Genomic DNA, 19,488 nt, shown 5'->3' on the forward strand with positions numbered 1-19,488 from the left:
CAATGCTCTCATTAGAAAGTCAAATGGAAGAGTATTTTCAGGCATTAATTTAAAAGTAAGTGGGAAAGTTGGACATGAAGGAAAAACCACCTCATAAAATGTTTCATTGGGAAAGCATTTCAAGCATTGTAAATGTTCACGCTTTGAACATCCAAGCTGAACACATGACACTTTCCAAGCAGAGTGGTTACAAGGGGTCTTCTCACCATGAGAGGTTGTAAGAAAGACCTGGGTATTACTTTTTCTGTGGGCAGAGCCAGGGAATGACTAACATAAGGTGAACACATTACTCTAAGTGAATTACCAGAAACTGTCCATGTTTCTAATCTTAATGTGCCATATCTGTTTGTTTAACACATTCAATACCTTATTTTTTTCTAATAGTCTAAAAATAGGTACTGTGTTAGGGTCTTGACATACAGATAGACAGCATGTAATGCATACCCCTTCATGTAGCTTGCATTCCAACAGCCAAGACAGACATTAAATAAGGGCACTATTGCAGAGTGTCGTTAACAGTGTGAGAGATACACATAGTATATATTAGAGATGACAGCAGGGCAAAAAGCTATTTCCAGATGGACAGCTAAGGGTGGCTTTTCTAAGGGTGGGAAGGCTAGAGAGGATAAGCCATCCCTGAGCAAAGCCAGAGAAAAACAATCTAGGTAAATGGAGATGGCAAGGAATAGAAACTCAGTGGTTAGAACAGGAAGTGGAGGAAGGAATGGAGTTATCAGTTAAGAGTCTGAAATGTCCCCCCTAGGTCTATGTATTGAAGTCTTTTTCCCTTGCTTGGTGCTATTGAGATTGAGTATCAATGCTAATTGGGAGGAGAAGTAGATTGCGGGATGGTCTCTGCCATTGAGCATGTTCCCTTAAAGGGGACAATGGTGCTGCAGAGCAATTTCCTGTGAATTGAAACATTCTACCCTGCAGAGAGTCTCATTAAGATTCAGGAAGCAAACAATTCAAGGCTCAGGAAGCCCCTGAAATTTAGAGGATTATTGAAGCCCCTCCCTCTCCAAGGTTATATAAGTTGTAATGGCTGCTGAGCAAATGGGACCCTCCAGCCTGTCCAGCTGCCTTGCATTACACAGAGAGCACCAGGGATGTAGTTTCCATGAGTCATCACTAAAGCTGGGAGGGTTTTCAGTGGTGCACCTGCTTTTGACCAAGCCATGTTCCTCTAAGTGACTATAGTGGTTTGAATGAGAATGTCCCCCATAGGCTCGGGGATTCGAACACTTGGTCGCCAGTTGGTGGTTCTGGTTATGGGACCTTTAGGAGGTGCAGTCTTGCTGGAGGAAGTATGTCACTAAAGGTGGGCTTTGAGAGTGTATAGCCTTGACTCACTTCCAGTTCCTCTCTCTGCTTTTTGTGTGTTGTTGAAGATGTGATCTCTCCACTTCCTGTTGCTTGCTGTCACACTTTCCCACCATGGTGCATTTCACCCTCTGGAACCATAACAGTCTAAAAAAAAAAAGTCATTGGAAAGGGAACGGCAAGGAGTAAATCTAAAGGCAGGAAAAAATTAGAAGCCAAGAGAAAAGTTGACCCATAAAGATGGAAAACTGACTGTGAAAACAGGCTCAGGGGGTCAAGAATGGCCTCAAAGGTATCTATTGAGAGAAGTTCAAGATCAAGTAACCAGCAGCTGGTGTGGGCTTTGAGACTATGTTCTCATCCATGGGGACTTCTTGCTTCACTCACATGATGGAAGCTCTGCCACATGAGCACCTCTCTGAAAGGGTGCTAACCTCATTCATGAAGGGCCAGCTTCCATGACTGAGTCTCAGAAAGGCTCCACATGCCAACAGTCTAAGCATAATATCAGTAATTAGGTTTCAATATAAATTTTGGAGGAGCATAAACATTGTGACCATGACAAAGCCCTGTGTGAAAGAAGTTGTTAGCCAGGAAGTTAAAATATTTTTTTCCTTTTCTTTTATTTCTGTTTTCTACATTTGTTTGTTTTGTTTCAGAAAGAGTTGTAAGTGTGTGCTCATGTGTAGCAGGAGATGTCCAGGAAAGAGGAAGAGAATGCAGTGCAAGAGAGCAAAAGGAAGGCATCAAGTCCCACCAAGGGCAAAAATGTCACAGAAGCAGAGACAAAACGACTGCTGTTTGGAGCAGACTCTTCTTCACTGCCACGGAGGGATGGCTGAGAAGCTAGGCCAGGCTGGAGGCCCTCAACTTTGACTTTTTTGAGAAATCTGGAGTTCCCAGTCTTCTCAGGAGCCTCTCTTAGGTGGGTAACTTTAAGGAGACACAACTATCTCTCATTGCATTGGCCACTCTGGTCTGGTTGGGAGTCAGGCAGAAGGACAAGGGCTTTTATTCCAGATAGATGAATAAATACAGAGCTTAGGCATAAACTCTCCCCAGGCATACACAACCCAGCGCACGGGAAGACCAAAAGCAAGTGGAATGAATGCCTCATGTTAACTTTGTTTTTTACAGAAGTTAAGGGATAATAAGAAAGCAGTCAGTAAGAGGGCTTGAAAAAGAAATACTATATGAAAAGAAAATTTTAAACTAACCCTTCAGTGCTGACTTAAAGCAACAGATGACCTGTATATGCTACACAACTGGAGAACTGGGCATTGGGTTTGAATGTGAAGACAGAATCTTTAGCTTAGCAATTCTCAAGTAAAATATGACTCTGACCTAAAGTTTAGACATCATCTGTGAATATAGATAGAAACAATTTTCAATTCTGAGAGCATTTAAAGGTCAGCTGTTGCTTGGTTGTTGAATTATGTGTTCTTACATTATGGTACAAAAATAAGCAGGACATTTGTTTTGAATCTGAGAGAATCCGAGTCTTGGTTTGTATCTGTGATATGTAAGGTTTCTCATTCCTGTTACTCTCCTAAACATCATCTAAATCTGCATTAACTTGTTCAAGGAAGTTTCACCACTTGCCAAAAACAAATGGAGATGCTTCAGTAAGGAAAACTATATGAAGAAAGTATCTCTGGGGTGGGGGTGGGGGTCTGAATCCAGAGAGGGAAACCCTTGGCTTGGTGCTGCTGTGTTGAGCAATAATCCAACTATTCTTGTTCTAGCTCACTTCTCGACTGCTGTGATGAAACACTGACCAAAAGGAGCTTGGAGAAGGAAGGGTTCATTTGGCTTACAGGTTATAGTCCATGGTGGAAGGAAGACAGGTAGGAACTCAAGGCAGGAACTGAAGCAGAGACCATGGAGAAACACTTCTTACTGGCCTGCTCTGTCTCCTTTCTTTTGCCTCCTACCACCTGCCCAGGGGTGGCACCACCCACAGTAGGCTGGGGCCTCACACATCAATTATTAAGCAAATAACTGTCCCAAAGGCTTGCCCACAGGCCAATCTGATGGTCACATATTCTCCGTTATGGTACCCTCTTCCTAAATGATCCAAATTTGTGTCAAGTTGACAAAAAGCTAGTGAGTACCTTCATGATAGCATGTAAAGTATCCATGAGACCATGGTATAGCCTCAAAGTTTCCAGGACTTTGGGTCTTTTTTTTTTATACTAGAAATGCAACAATTGTGCATAAGAAGTTAGTTTATCAAGGTTTAGTGTGAGAAATCTTGTTGCCTCAAATTAGTAACTCAGAAGTGGTACTTTTAGAACGTTCATGCAGACAATAAGGAGGAAGGAACCTATAATCTTGAAGACGTTCTGTCTCTGAAGTCACATTAGCAGTCTTCTGGTAAAGAAGCCTGTTAAAGCTGACCTTTCCCAAGAATAACTGACTATGGAACTTTGTAATTCATGTTCCTATGTAATATCCTGTTGTCATTTATCATGTTTTTACTGTCAGACTTCCAAAGCGCGCGTGTGTGTGTGTGTGTGTGTGTGTGTGTGTGTGTGTGTGTGTGTGTGTATGTGTGTGTATATATACGTGCATGCTTGTGCTCATGTGTTGGGAGAGATTCCAAGCTGCATGACTCCAACTTGAAGACAAGAGCTAACATTCACTCTAGAAAGCCATAATGTAGACCGTCATCCTGCTGTGCACATCATGGGAACTAGGGTACCATCTGCTCTAGACAGGGCCAGTTACATGCTTCCTCCTGGGGTTTAACTCTGAAGAAAACATAGAGAAGCAATGAAGCATAGAGAAGTATCATCCAAATGGCCCTGCTGGAGGTTAAAGCCCCAGTGTTCAGAGCCATTGGCAGCACAAAGGAAGGGTAAAGTCTCTACAGATGATGGCTCTGTTGTTCCCACCAGGCTGTCCCCAGGGCACAATTTTGCCTCTGGTTCTCCTTCACCTCCTCTCATTTTCTCAACCTGTCCTCTGGATTTTGTATGAAGAGTTTGCCTTGGCATACCCTCTGTGTCCTCATTCAGGTATCCAGAGTCAGTTCTTACACCTATCAATGAGAACTTTCTAGACTCCATCTTTAGCATATGTCAGAGGTGACATTTAGAAGAAGAGCTTTGGAACATGTGCCTTCTTGTCCAGTAAGAGCAGCCTGATAAGTGAGATGCTCCCGAGGCTTGAGATTGCAAGTGCCCTTACTGCCTTGCTGACAGGTGTGCTAACAGTTTACTGCTAGGTGAAGCTAATAAAGACCAAGACAGCACAGAAAAGCTTTCAACCGAATCTTACCACCATGTCTGTCTTTAAAAACAATCTGCTCTGTCTGTCTCTGTCCTGAAATGATGTCACCTTGTTTTTGTTATGTGGGTCATGCAAAGCTTAAAAGAATATATAGTTTTGCAAAACATACATGCAACCAAGGGAAAATTATAAAATTGAATTTTAAAATGCTGAGATTCAAAAGAAAGCACATCCCATGAACTCTCACCAGGAACAAGACCCAAGTTCAAATGGGTCCCTTAAAAAGAAAAGGAAATGGAACTCTTACCAGGGTGAATGGCGAGAAATACAAGAAATCAGTAACTACAATGTGAGCCCAGGTGGTGTGTCCTTACTCACCTCTTCTGGTTCGGGAGAACAACCTCATATCTGCAACAGTTGATGACATGAGGGCAACCATTTCTTCCTAGTGTGGTTGACATATGGACCTCTATTTAAAATAAGCAATCACCAAATGTGCTAAATCCCATGTCAACCTTATCATATAGCCCAGCATTTTCCTTGTTAAAAGGAATGATCCTATCCCCACTATAACTGAGAAAGCCTTAATTTATGAGCAATTCACTGTTATCAGTAGACAATGGTAACTTAACATTCTCATTATAAGAAAATACAGAGTTCAATTCTGTGCCCTCTAAAGGTTTTAATTACAGCCACTTTTCATAAGTTCTTAGCAAAATTTTAGTAAACTTAGCAAAATTTTTACTTTACAATCAAACTATGAGGGAAAGGGGAATTTGGAGAGATAATACTTTAAGATATTAACACGTCCTCTTTTTCCTCTCCTTTGTAATCCTATCTTTGGGTGCAGACATTGAGGGTCAGAAAGAATACAGAGGACAGCCAGCCAGTTCTTAAGTGTTGAGCTCAAAAGCTAGGAGTTCGCGTATAAAGAAGCAAGAACCAGGAAGTAGATGTGGAAGTCTGGCTTGGCGCCTTCTCCCTTGTGTACTATGCACTAGGGTCTGACATACCCAGGGCTGTAGCCCCTGAGGCCACAGAGGAAGACCAGACAACATGAGGCACTTCACAAAGGACAGCAAGAGCTACCCTCATCAGGCAGAGACCAAGAAGTAATCAGATGGCATGTGAGCCCTTCCCAAATTGTCACACTAATTGAGAAATGGTGGGAAAGAGCAACTCTGAACAAGGCTTTTCACTGAGTTTGTGTGGAAGGAGTGAGATCCATTTCTTCTATTAGGAACAATGAATACTCAAAGCCAGGAATAACACTTCTGTTATCAAAATTATGTTCCACTACACACTTCTGAACTTGACAATTGTGATGTTCACACTCATTTTAAGGTACCTAGGTCTGAGTGCAGGTCATCGGAACTGGCCTCTGGGATCAACTGGCTTCCCCAGGGGTTCAAGCTGTGCTTCCTGTCACTGTGATGGAACACTTCCCAAAATCAACCTGGGGAAGAGAGGATTAAATTGGCTTGCAGGTTACAATTCATCATCAAGAAGCACAGGAAGTTGTAGCAGAAACAGTAGAGCACTGCTTTTCTGGCTTGCTCCCCGTGGGTTCTTCAGCTTTCTTATATAATCCATGCCCACCTGTCTGGCAATGGCTCTGCCCACAGTGAGCTGGGCCCTCCCATATCAATTATTAATTGAGAAAATGCCCCACAGACATGTTCACAGGCCAATCTTTTGGAGGCAACTGAGCAATTCCTCTTCCCAGGTGAGTCTAGCCTTGTCAAGTTCGCCAGCACACCCACTCTCCAGAGACCACTGAACCATGAAGAGAAGAGACACAGGAAAGGGAGCAGTGGGACCCAGCAGCACCTGGAAAAGTCATGAGAAGTCTAAGTTGGAGATTAGATGTGGGGGCGAGGGGCAGGGTGGAAGGTAAGAGAATCATCTGTCTTCTCTGAGGTCCCAGTGTGGACAGACTTCCTGGCTCATCATTTCTGGAGGCCACAGGAAGCACTGGCAGACAGGTCAGGAGTAGACAAGAGGAAGATGCATGTGTGTGGTCGTGTGATGTGCTAGAAGGATTGGCTGCTGGCTTTGCAGGGAGCTTGAGAAATAGTTGAGAACAAAACATTTCTGTGCACAGCCGTGTGAGAACTGTACTCAGTGAAGATGGCAATGAAACTAATGTCCATTCTCCTTGACATTTGAGCTGCTGGTCATTGCCACCTTGGACTAAAAGTCTGATATTCATTCATTCCTGGCCCAGTTCCCTTGGAGATATTACAGTCTGCTTACCTAACTTCCTCTCCAACATCTACTAGGTATATTTTCCATTCCTTCTGGTCCAGTTATTCCCTATTCTAGATCTGCCACACCCAAGGGGATGACAAGCCATGATGATACAGCATTTATCATACACCTTAAGGTCTCTGAGTGAGAAATGCTATAAAAGTGAAAATTGATTTTAGAGTCGTCAGCATTTCTTGGGTGTCAAGCAGGCAAATCATTCTCCTCTCCTCCTCATTTGTAAAGTTTCAAACTGATCTTAATCCTTTCCCAGACCCTTCCCTGGAATCATCAGAGGAGGAATGTGTTTGCCCTTTTGTTGGCAACCCCTAGCAGATACTAAATGTTCCATAAATCTTAGTGACAGGTTTAATCACATGGCAGGGTCCTCGCTCCTAAAACCATCATGAAGTCAATCCCAGGGCCCTCTTCCCTATTTCTTCCAATCCAACTAAACTAAAATGTTATCAAAACCAGGAAGTAGGCTGTTGAGGTGGCTCAGACGTTAAGAGCACTTGCTGCTCTTGTAGAGGACCCAGGTTCAATTCCCAGCACACACATGATCACTCACAATCATCTGTAACTCCTAATGCCCTCTTCTGGCCTCCACCGGTGTCTGCATACACATGGTACACAATATATATACACATAAAAATAATATCAGATGGATATGGTGATATCAGCCCAGCAAACCAGGAGACAGAGGCTGGTAGAGTGTAGCTCTGTGAATCTGAGGCCAGCCTGGTCTACAAAGTGAGTTCCAGGCCAGTCAGAGCTACAGGGAGAGTTTCTCTCTGTCTCTCTGTCTCTCTGTCTCTCTGTCTCTCTGTCTCTCTCTCTCTCTGTCACACACACACACACACACACACACACACACACACACACACACATACCAGACAACAAATAATAGATGAGTATAATTTTTTTAAAGATTAGATGTTTTCTTTATTTATCTAACTTGGTAAAAAACTAAATAGTAAATAAAGAGGAAAATACAAAAAAAAGATTGATAGCATGAGTAAATAGAAAAGAGGAAGCCTACCACAGCAGGACACTCAGTGGGGCTGGATGTCCATTCACAAATGCATGCACTGTCAACCAACAGGGTCTTTGTGGTTGCAGAAACCGAAACTTAATTAGATAGGGACTGTAGAAGGAAACAGATTGGCCTGGTAGAGCCCAGAGAAAGCCACACCCAGACTCCACTAAAGGAAAGGCATGGTCAGCCAGCTTCCAAGGCACAGGGATCCTGGGCATGCAGCCTCACTGCTCCCTGTTGCTGAGGTTCAACAGTAAGCCCCGAGTGTTGTAGACATAGCTCATCACCACCTGGAGGGAATGGCTCTAGAGTGACCCAGGTACAGATGACTTAGGAAAGGCCTGCTGGGCCAAGTTTGTATTAGGTGCCCATCCAGGACCAAGTGTGACCAGAGGGTAGATGATCACACAGTATGGTGGTGACTCTCTTGGTCACTGTGTGAAGCAGTTTCTTGTTAAGTATGAAAGAAGGGTCAAGGCAGAGGAAGTTGCTGTGTATACAATCCCAAAAGTGAAGGATTAATGAGAGGATCAAGAAAGGCATTAACAATAGACCACAAAAAGGCTACATGGCTATGAAGCATTAGATGAATTTTGACCTGATATTCTGGTCATCACAGATGGGTAAGGAGATGTGGATGGCTCTTATGTCTCTTGCCTCTATGAAGCTGCTGTGAATGCTACCTGGAAGATAGCAAGACTCCCAACTCAATCTACATCCCTTGTCACCAGACAGCCTCAGTGATACAGCAGGGAACTCCCTTTTTGCCTTCTTCAGGTATCTGGATACACAGGGATTGTGTTTGTGCCCAAAGAGCCCCACCCCCACCCCAAACACACAGCTCTCACACTCCTTTGAGTGAGGCAGCATCCAGGGAAAGATGATTAGTAAGGGAGAGAGGAAGCCACAGATGCAGGGACGCCAGTCAGGAGGGGCTATGAGTGTACTGAGGCATTAGCATGGGAGACAGAAGTAAGAGATTTACTCCTGGACCGGGTACATTTAGGTTTTTGGCCCTGAACTCCCAGCTTTTCTAGAACCTCAAAGCACAGTCCCCAAGACATGCTAAGGTGATTTGAGGTAGGGACAGAGGCAACAAGCCCTGTTGGCTTCATATTGCTGTAACACTGAGACTGCTTTGTGTATCTAATGGAGATTCTCCCTCTAGCTCTCTCCCTCTCCCTCTCCCTCTAGCTCTCTCCCTCTCCCTCTAGCTCTCTCCCTCTCCCTCTCCCTCTCCTCTGCCTCTCCCTCTCCCTTTCCCTCTCCTCTCCCTCTCCCTCTCCTCTCCCTCTCCTCTCCCTCTCCCTCTTCCTTTCCTCTCCCTTTCCTCTCCTCTCCCTCTCCCTCTCCTCTCCCTCTAGCTCTCTCTCTCTCCCTCTCTCCCTCTCTCCCTCTTCCTTTCCTCTCCCTTTCCTCTCCCTCTCCCTCTAGCTCTCTCCCTCTCCCTCTCCCTCTCCTCTCCCTCTAGCTCTCTCCCTCTCCCTCTCTCCCTCTTCCTTTCCTCTCCCTTTCCTCTCCTCTCCCTCTAGCTCTCTCCCTCTCCCTCTCCCCTCTCCCTCTCCTCTCCCTCTCCTCTCCCTCTCCTCTCCCTCTCCCTCTTCCTTTCCTCTCCCTTTCCTCTCCTCTCCCTCTCCCTCTCCCTCTCCTCTCCCTCTAGCTCTCTCTCTCTCCCTCTCTCCCTCTCTCCCTCTTCCTTTCCTCTCCCTTTCCTCTCCCTCTCCCTCTAGCTCTCTCCCTCTCCCTCTCCCTCTCCTCTCCCTCTAGCTCTCTCCCTCTCCCTCTCTCCCTCTTCCTTTCCTCTCCCTTTCCTCTCCTCTCCCTCTAGCTCTCTCCCTCTCCCTCTCCCTCTCCCTCTCCTCTCCCTCTAGCTCTCTCTCTCTCCCTCTCTCCCTCTCTCCCTCTTCCTTTCCTCTCCCTTTCCTCTCCCTCTCCCTCTAGCTCTCTCCCTCTCCCTCTCCCTCTCCTCTCCCTCTAGCTCTCTCCCTCTCCCTCTCTCCCTCTCTCCCTCTTCCTTTCCTCTCCCTTTCCTCTCCCTCTCCCTCTAGCTCTCTCCCTCTCCCTCTCCTCTCCCTCTCCTCTCCCTCTCCCTCTCCTTCTCCCTCTCCCTCTTCCTTTCCTCTCCCTCTCCTCTCCCTCTCCCTCTCTCCCTCTCTCCCTCTCCCTCTCCTTCTCCCTCTAGCCCTCTCCCTCTCCCTCTCCCTCTCCCTCTCCCTCTCCCTCTCCTCTCCCTCTCCCTCTCTCCCTCTCCCTCTCATTCTTGCTCTGATCCTTATAATACCAGTTGACCTGAACAGGTAGGAAAATGAATGAATTAACAGGTGTCACTCCATTAAGAGACAAACAAATTGGAGAGAACCTTTTCTATCTTCCAAGGTGCAGTGAAGTCTGCCGACAGTCTGGCCTCCACTAACACTTTCTGACTGTGTTTCGCTGTCACCCCTGGGCTATGACTATAAAAACATTGATAAGAGAGAATTTTGAGGCTTTTACATGAAACCCCCATGAGTTTAGCATCATGAGATGAAGTATGAAAAGCATGGGTCCCACGGTGATTAACCAGATTTTATAGGCAATGTTTCAAACAAGCACTGGGCTGTGTCTTCAGCTACTGTCATTATGATTTCATTAGGTTCTCTGATAAATAATGCAGGCTCTAATGATGCATTTCCTCTCTTAAAAAAACCCACAATGGAAACTCCATTTCATAAAGCAAAGAAGAACAATGGCTTCTGTTTAATTTTTATCACTTTTAAATTAATCTGTAAGGTTTTAAGAAGTGAATACCAACTTGGAGTGGGGAAATAAAAGGAAAGGAAAGGGGTTACCTGCTTAAAAGGTGAAATCATGCCTGGATGAGTGGAGAATGGATATAGGTCAATAGTCAGCATGAAAGCCCCACCTTCCTCTACTGAGCCCTTTCCAGATCACAAAAGGAAAGTGGTCCTGCCAAATTAAAACTCTCCATAACAATAAAACCTGATTTAATGCAGTCATTATTTTTCCATTAAATCTGAATATCATCTAATGCATGGATGTTATTTTAAACCTACTACACTAATGCAAATCTAACATTCCTTATAAATCAGACCTAAATGTTCCATCAGTTGTCATTACTGCTATTGACAGTCACAGTACCCCATCCCCAAGGGCACCGTCCTCTCCACCCCTGCCTCCCAACTCGGGAAGAAGGAACAGAGATGCATTTAATTTCCAGTGGAGAGCTGCTTGCTGAAGTACAGAGACTGAGTCAGTAACGCCCTGGAGCGCTCTGCTTAATTTGGTTCAACACGTAAGCCACATGAGGCTGGGAACAATTCGAAGGCTTGCATATGAAACACCGGGGAAATAGAAATCTTTACAGACTTAAATCAGAGGAAGCTGATGCTGGGGATTGATGCCATTGGGGGAAAATGTACATGGAAGAGCTAAGAGACTAACAGGAGACAGTACAAGCCAAAGACTAGTAACCACAGGCAGTCCTTACCAGTCCTTTGCTGAAAGAGAGAGGGAAGAGGAGTAAGTGGTACTAGGAACCATGGGCAGGTGATGCTGGGGGAGTATGGGAATACACCAGGCTTTCCCGGACTCAGAGAAGACAAACAGAGGAAAACGCTGTTTAGCCATGAAGTGGAAACATTTCATGCCTGTTCTTTCCCTGTTCTCTGGCCATCTACCTATTGGCCAAATGCAGGAGAAGATAAGCGATATGAGTCTAATATCTAGAGACGTTTGTCCTTGAGACAAGAGCCAAGCAGAAGAAGGAAGGGTGTGACTATAGACAACTGTATTCCTATTTGAGTGTCTGCCTGTCTGGCCTGGGAAGCTCCAATCTTTGCTTCAACTCTATCACACACCTTCTGTTAAGAACTATAGCAGGAATCTTAGAAGGTCTTATTAATAAAATCAAACCTGGGAGCCAAGTATTGGGTTAAAGCTGGAAGATCAGAGAAGCAGAACAAGCCACAGCTTCCTCACCTCTCAATTCCTCAGCTGATCCTGTTTCTTCAGACTGGAAGCCTCTGAGTCCTCATCCAAATGGATCTCAGCTGAACTGCTTCTCGAAAGCCTGCAAGCTTAAGCTAAAAGCTTCTAGTTCCTGGTTCTCATGCCTTATATACCTTTCTGCTTTTTGCCATCACTCCCTGGGATTAAAGGCGTGAGTCACCATGCCTGGCTGTTTCCAGTGTGGCTTTGCCGCTGAAATGCTAGGATTAAAGGTGTGTGTGCCACCATTTTCTGGCCTTTACGTCTATCTAGTGGCTGTTCTGTTCTCTGACCCCAGATAAGTTTATTAGGTGGCACAATATTTTGGGGAACACAATATCACCACAAAGAACCACATATGTACATTAAGAAGTTGCTCGGTCAGCATTAATTTATTGAACCCTGCTGTGGGATGTTCTGTGTGCTGTCAGTATGTGTTGCTCTGATTGGTTGATAAAAAAAAATGCTGATTGGCCAGTAGCCAGGCAGGAAGTATAAGTGGGATAAGCAGACAAGGAGAATTCTGGGAAGAGGAAGGCTGAGTCAGGAGACACCAGCCCACTGTCCAGGGAACAGCATGTAACGGCACACAGGTAAAGCCACGGAACACGTGGCGACATATACATTAAAAGAATTGAGCTGAGTTTAAGTGTAAGAGCTAGTTAGTAGTAAGCCTGAGCTAACAGTCAAGCAGTTCTAATTAATATAAGCCTCTGTGTGTTTACTTGGGGGACGCGAGTGGGAGAGATTTGTCCAGACCGCCGGCAGGCTGGGACACAGGAAATTTTCTGGCTACAGAACCCCAAATACTCTGTGGGGTGCTGAGCATCACAGCTGCTCCCCAGTGCTTATCCTACCCTCTGGGGAAAAACCATTTGTTCTAGAAGGCCTTGTCCCTGACCAGGTTCCAAAGTTGGGCCCAGTTGTCTCTGTCCAAGTGCCTCTCACCACTGCGTCTGATTTGGGGACGGGTACACACAGAACCTCAGGCTGGTCAGAGCACAGCATCAGCCTGATTGTAAGGCTGAGAGGGAAGGGCCTATGTCCCAGGTGAGTTCAACCTGTCTTTCGGATTTTGTTCTGCACATTTAGGAACTAAAAACCACAGACAAAGTTCCATGTGATCCCAGGAACTGACAGTAGAGATTCATTTAGCTACCCACCAAAGAATAACAGTCAGCTGAGGAAGAAAGAAAAAAGTATTCCAAGTAACCAAATTGTAGCCTAAGCCTTGAAAGCAAGCTACCCCAGCCACCCCTGGACTTGATCACGAGTGGAGCCAACAGACTCCTTCATGGTTTTAAGCCACTCAAGCTTTCTGTGTCTTGCAGCTACAGGAGTCCTAAGTGATAGGAAGAACTAGATGGTTCTTCAAAAGATCAGCATATGCCAAAGTTATTTACCTTTTGCTTGTGTATCAGTATCGCTTTCTTGTATAATTTTTAAGGATTTTATGTCTCCCAGGAGCTTAGATGGGGATCGTCTGAACTCTCACAGGACGACACTATCTTATTTATATCTTGTAGTTGTTTGTTTTTTGCTCTTTTGGGGGGCCCACTATCTAGCTCCCAAATAAATCACACATGGAAGCTTATTCTTAATTATGAATGCCTGGCCTTAGCTTGACTTAATTTCTAGCCAGCTTTCCTTAACTTAAATGATCCCATCTACCTTTTGCCTCTGGGCTTTTCCCATTCTCTTACTTCTGTAAATCTTACTCTTACTCCATGGCTTGCTGTGTAGCTGGGTGGCTGGCCCCTGGAGTCCTCCTCCCTCTCTGACTACTTCTTCCTCCTGTTTTAGACAGACACAGTAACACAGCTTCACAGAGTTAAACAAATGCAACATAAACAAAAGTAACAAACCTTAAAATAATATTCTACAACAATATCTGGCTTTAAATATTTCTCACCCACATTAAATATATTTCCAACACAATACAGACACTCCTACCATTGCTCTCCACCTCAGGGTGACTTTCTTAATGTCCAATGGCTGCACAGAAGCCACACCTCACTCCTCCTGTCCACCTGAGAGATGTGAATATCTGTATCCTGCATTTTATTGTCTTAGTTCAAATGCGATCTGAGACCCTAGGCACGCACTCCAGGGGCAGACAAACCCCCGTAAGCCAGTGAAGTTTCCCTTCTCTGAAATCTGACTGCAGGTGATGTTAGTAATCAAAGCTTGCCGATCACCTTTCCTGTTTGATGATTGGTCTCCACACCTGGACTTTGTGGTCCTCCTTAAAGACAAACACATGGTCTATGATACTGTGGGTCTAGTAGGGGCTCTCTATCTGTGCGGTTTTCCTTTACTATCCTGACAGTGTGTTGTGAGGCTCTGGCTCCCTTTGGGCCTTTGACTTGAACAGTTCAAGGTATTTCATAAAATTACTTTTCTTGTACTGGGTTTTAATGACAGGATGTAAAGATTCCATGAGGAAACACATTATTTTGTATTCTAAACTAAAACAAATTAATAACAATAGGGTATGTTTTGTATTGTATTCTAAGTCACAGCTCTTGCTTTGTGTGTAATGGGATTGCTCAGCTCTTCCCATCGGTAGCTGATGAGGTTGGCAGTGTTGGAGCTATAGGCACCACAGATTGGACTGGGTAGGGTATTTTAAGGGCAGGAGGAGTACCGGTTGGTGGTGGTGCATGACTTTAATCCAAGCACTCGGGAAGCAGAGGCAGGTGGATCTCTGAGTTTGAGGCCAGCCTGGTCTATAGAGTGAGTTTCAGGACAGCCAGGGCTACACAGAGAAACCCTGTCTTGAAAATCAGGGGAAGGGGGAGGGATTTGGAGGGATGAAGGGATGAGAGAGGTAGGGGTGGATCTGAGAGGAGCTGGGAGAGAAGTAGGAGGTAAACATGATCAAAATATACTGTATAAGTATAAGAAATTCTCCAAGAATTAATAAACAAAACATGTAAAAAAAAAAAAAGAATGCTCTTGTTATCTGTGGCCCTATGCATAAATATTTTAGAATTCAGTTGTCAAGTTCCACAAAAAAGCATGACAATGCAAAAGAAAGAAAACTTTCAGAACATGTGATCTATCCATAGATAAATCCATAGATATCCATAGATAAATCCAGAACAATCCATAGATAAATTTGGGGAGAAGTAACATTTTACAATGCCAAGTTCTAAAAGCCATGAAAAATTATCTGAGCCTTGACTTAAAGATCTCCACTTTTCTCCTTGACAGGCTGACTGTTAGTCATTTGGTATGCATTGATACTATATTTTAAAATTGCTTCAATTTTTGTGTATATCACATAAGACAGCAACTAGTGTTGGCTATCCATCAATATACAACATAGCATATCAGGCATACAAATAAATCTATAGCTTTGAGTTTCTAGGTACAGCCCTACAGTTTGGAGCTTCTCATTACACATGGAATTTCTTTATATTATAGGAGCAGGAGTGGGGCTGTTTATTGGAGCAGAGAACCTTACAGATGGTTACACCATGGAGGAATATGGCACATACCACCCACAGCAGCCACTGGCTGTCTAGAGCCCTTACCCTCATCCACCCACCACTGCACCGACAGACAGGCTTGTGAAGGTCTTATGCAGTAGCCACTGCAGCTATGAGTCCTCGTGTGCAACAGCCACGCCCCCTGCAGAATAAAAAGCTCTACATGGCACTTTCCTGTCCTGTGCCTCTTTTCATGGGACTTGGAGAGAGTGATACAGGTGTCCTGTTTACGGATAAGCACTCAACAGTCACTCACGTCACACTTCCTCTGCTGGTCTCTGCATTACCATGCTGCAAGCACTGTTCATCTGACCAGGGCTGAAAGCAGAATCTGTTTATGAATATTAACGTGAATAGTAGGCAAGTGAGATGACTCAGCAGGTGACCTGAGTGCAATCCCTGGAGCCCACGTTAAGACGGAAGGAAAGAACCAGCCTCACAAAATGGTCCACTCACTTCTGTATGTGCACTGTGGCATGCATGCACATGCACAACACTCATGTGTATACACACAATAATAACACAAACAATTTTAAAATTATTTAGAATGTGGTTTGATACCGTATATGGTTTGCAACGGGACGACGAGCATTCCAGTCATGGGCTTTCGACAAGGTTTGCAGTGACAGGTATGTGTTACTCCTGAGGAGGGGGCGGGCCTAACTCTAATCAGAAAGTGGGGAGTTGCCCCCATAGCCTCAGCCACGCCACTACCGCACCAAGGGACACGTCTCACCTGGCATTATAGCATGCCGCATTGACAACCGAGTAAGTCTGTTGATGACTTTTCTCCACCAGAACCTGCACAGCGCATTCTGGAGTACGAAAACTATTTAGCAGGGAGGAAACTTGCAGCTCAGTTCAAGCTTGATTTCTCTATATCTACCCAAATATATAAATACAATTTTTATTTGTCTAAAATATATTTCTTTCCTATGTACCATCAAAATATATTTTGTTGTATATACATTAGAATGAATAGATGGTCACTGGATTTAGACTCAATGTTTTAAATTGTTACTTTATAAATGTAAGTTTAATTATCTTTCTTTGGTAATTTATTCATCTTTTCTTTCCAGCTTTTCTTTTCCCTGTGTTGATTCAAGTATAATGTTTTCCTTTCTTTATCCCATTTGGGGTTTATCAGGCTTCCTAAAATTAAGGATTAGTGTTAGCCAATCTTGAACCCATGTGCCATATCTGATTTTGAATGCTATGCTTCCTCATACCCTCTCTTATAGCGCTCTGAATTCCCATTGAACTTACATTAAACCTCATTTTGTATTTCCCTCCCTTTGTTTTTTACTGTAATGTTCAGGATTTCTCTGGCTGTTTCAGCTCATGTAGTCTCTCTTCAACCATGTCTTATGAAATATTAAACCATCGGATGCCTTTTGAACATCAACTGTGATTATTTTTCATTTTGTTTTTGTTTTGTTTTGTTTTGTTTTTGCTCCTCAAAGTTGCATTTGGCACAGCCATGTTAAGGGCTCCATAAGAATTGGCAAAGCACCACCCCAACCTGCCTACAGAGACCTCCTACCCTGACTATCTAACCCTTCCCACTGGGCTGTGCACAGTAAAAGCACTGAGGTTCTGGGCTGATTGCCACAGTTGATGCAGCCCTATCAGAATGGGCACAGCCCATTCTATCCCAGCTGTCTAAACATGTGTCAGTGTGCTTGCCCTGGAAAAATACATACATTATATACTTATATATATGTATATAATATACATATATAAAATCTATGTATGTAAATATGTATGTGTATATACACCAACTTCAAGCTTCATCCAGGCTGTCAGGAAACATCTTAAGTCCTTCTTCTGTTCGCTTCCCCCTTCCTGGGGATCATATAAAAGCTCAAAATTTCACACCACACAAAAGTACTGAATGGATGGTGCTGTCATCTCTCTACACTAGTGACTGCAGAGAGAACAGGGTCTCTGTCCATGGCCACTCCGGTACTCCTGTACCCAGCTTGGGTATAGGAACTGAATGGATCACACATGCTTGCTGAAGACACCTTATCCTGCATCCCTGGCAGGAAAGTAAGCCTGGATCCCAGGATCTCCAGGGTTTTGGGACCACAACTGGTGCAGATCCTCTGGATTGTCCTGCCTTTTTTTCTTCTCGGAAAACCCTTCAAACTTCCACGGGCTTAGGCCAGTTATCCATGCTGGAATCTTCTGCCTTCAGCTCCACGGGACTCTCCCTGAAGGAGCACGATATAGGCTACCTATCTGCTTGGGCAGAAGGACAGAAAATAGACACCATACTAACACACAGCTGAAGGGTTAGCCAGCTCACGTTGGGATTGACTGTTAGTTCATCTACTGGGGGGGGGGGGGGGAGCAGGGCAGCAGGGGGAGGGGCCAACAGAGTATCCAGCATCAGGCATCATTCCAAAAATCTTTGGTGCTCTGCAGATCAGCTCCTCCCCTGAATGGAGGAGGAGGAAGGGCAGGAAAAGGAAGAAAATCTGCTATATTAGGTCACCAGTTTGAAGTCTTTCCTTCTGAAGCTCTCTATATAGCTACTTCCGACTAATGTCTACCTCACCTCTGTGAGACGCTTGAAGCCCATGCAGCTGTAATGTACGTACAGGACTGTTGTGGATAAATACCTGACTAACCATCCCAAGAGAAGGGCCTCCCTAAAGTTCTACAGAAGTCCCTGAAGGGTCACTCAGCCCCCGGGGTAGTCTCATCCCAAAGCAGAGGTGATGGGTCCCAAGAGGTGACCAGGCTCTAGACATCTGGAAGGATGGCTTTAAGTTCTCTGTGAACATTTTACTCATGTCCATGACATCCTCAGGTGTCTGCAGTGGTGATCAGCTCTGCTACACTTAAAAAAAAAAAAATTGGTTTTTCAGCTCTCCGTCTCATTTCCAATACTCTGACTTCTAGGAATCACTCTCAACTAGCCTGCCTGTTCAGACTCTGCTTCTAGGGGCCAGACTAACAGTCCTCTGTGGAGAACTCCTTCTACAGAGCTGCTAATGAGACACATCACACCCAAAAGGTGAGCAGACCAGGCAGAGAGGATGGAAGTGAGGTAGCAATGGAAAGCCAAAAGCAGAAACAGGGCAGTCACCAACAGAGCTGTCTCAAGGATGGGGCCCTGTAGGAGGTCATCTGGGTAATGTCTGGGCCACGTCCAAGGCAGGGAGTGTGCTGCTTACAGGATCTGGGCATTAGCAGAGAGCTGGCTGCAGGTGGATGGCAAGAATGAACACTCAGCTTGGGCTCTGCACTGACAGCCGCTGCTTAGCAATGCAAAGGCTGATGCAGCGGTCACTCTGTGACCTCACCCTTGGCCTCTCAAAGTGGGGCAAGGTGGGGGAGGTGCAGCTTGCTCAGGCAACTGAGGAGAAAGGATGCCAGCGTATGCTGAGGTCTGAGAAGTGAGGCTGCTGGGAAGAGCAGAGTGGAGAAGTCAGTGAGGTTACTGTCAGGCAGAAGGCAGAACAGAAGAGAGGACTAGGCCAGTCAGGTCCAGTCTCCTGCAGAGTGCTCAGCGCTGCACTGAGAGCTTGACAATGGAGCTTGGGTTTCCCAGACTAGGGTGAACTCATTAAGAGATGGAACTGCATCCAACCTGCTCTTTTGCCTTCAGGAGCTCCACTGCTCTACAAAAATCTTCCTAAGTTTTTGTGTGACCAGAGGAGTAAAACATGCGCTTGACCACAAGTCCTGATGTCCACACACAACAATTCAATCTTCTCCTGCTCCAACCACTTGTCAATAGAAGCTGGGAAAGATGTAAGAAGTGAGGACATCCCCCCCTTTTGTTGTTGCTTCTGGACTATCAGCAAGCTCCTCTAAGTCAACCCCACTGACAGACACCGTGGTCCGTTCTGCTAATTATCAGCAGTTGCGTGAGCTCAGCCATCTCCATTGCCCCCATTAGGCATCATTGCTTCCATCATATTCTGCCTGGAATTCCCCTTGAGGAGGAGCTGGACGCTAGAACCTCACCCCAGCACCATGGCTATTTGCACTGCCTCTGTGGGGAACTGATATCATCAAAGCATGTGCTATTTGGATTAAAGGGACAGCAGTCCTTTATTTTCCATTCAATTAGTACATACAGATGCTCTGACTTATAACATGATTTTGTCCTAATAAACTCAACATAAATTAACAATATCCTATTTCACA

Source organism: Peromyscus californicus, unplaced genomic scaffold, assembly GCF_007827085.1.
Source record: "Peromyscus californicus insignis strain IS unplaced genomic scaffold, ASM782708v3 Scaffold_8__1_contigs__length_139910024, whole genome shotgun sequence".
Classification (NCBI taxonomy): domain Eukaryota; kingdom Metazoa; phylum Chordata; class Mammalia; order Rodentia; family Cricetidae; genus Peromyscus; species Peromyscus californicus.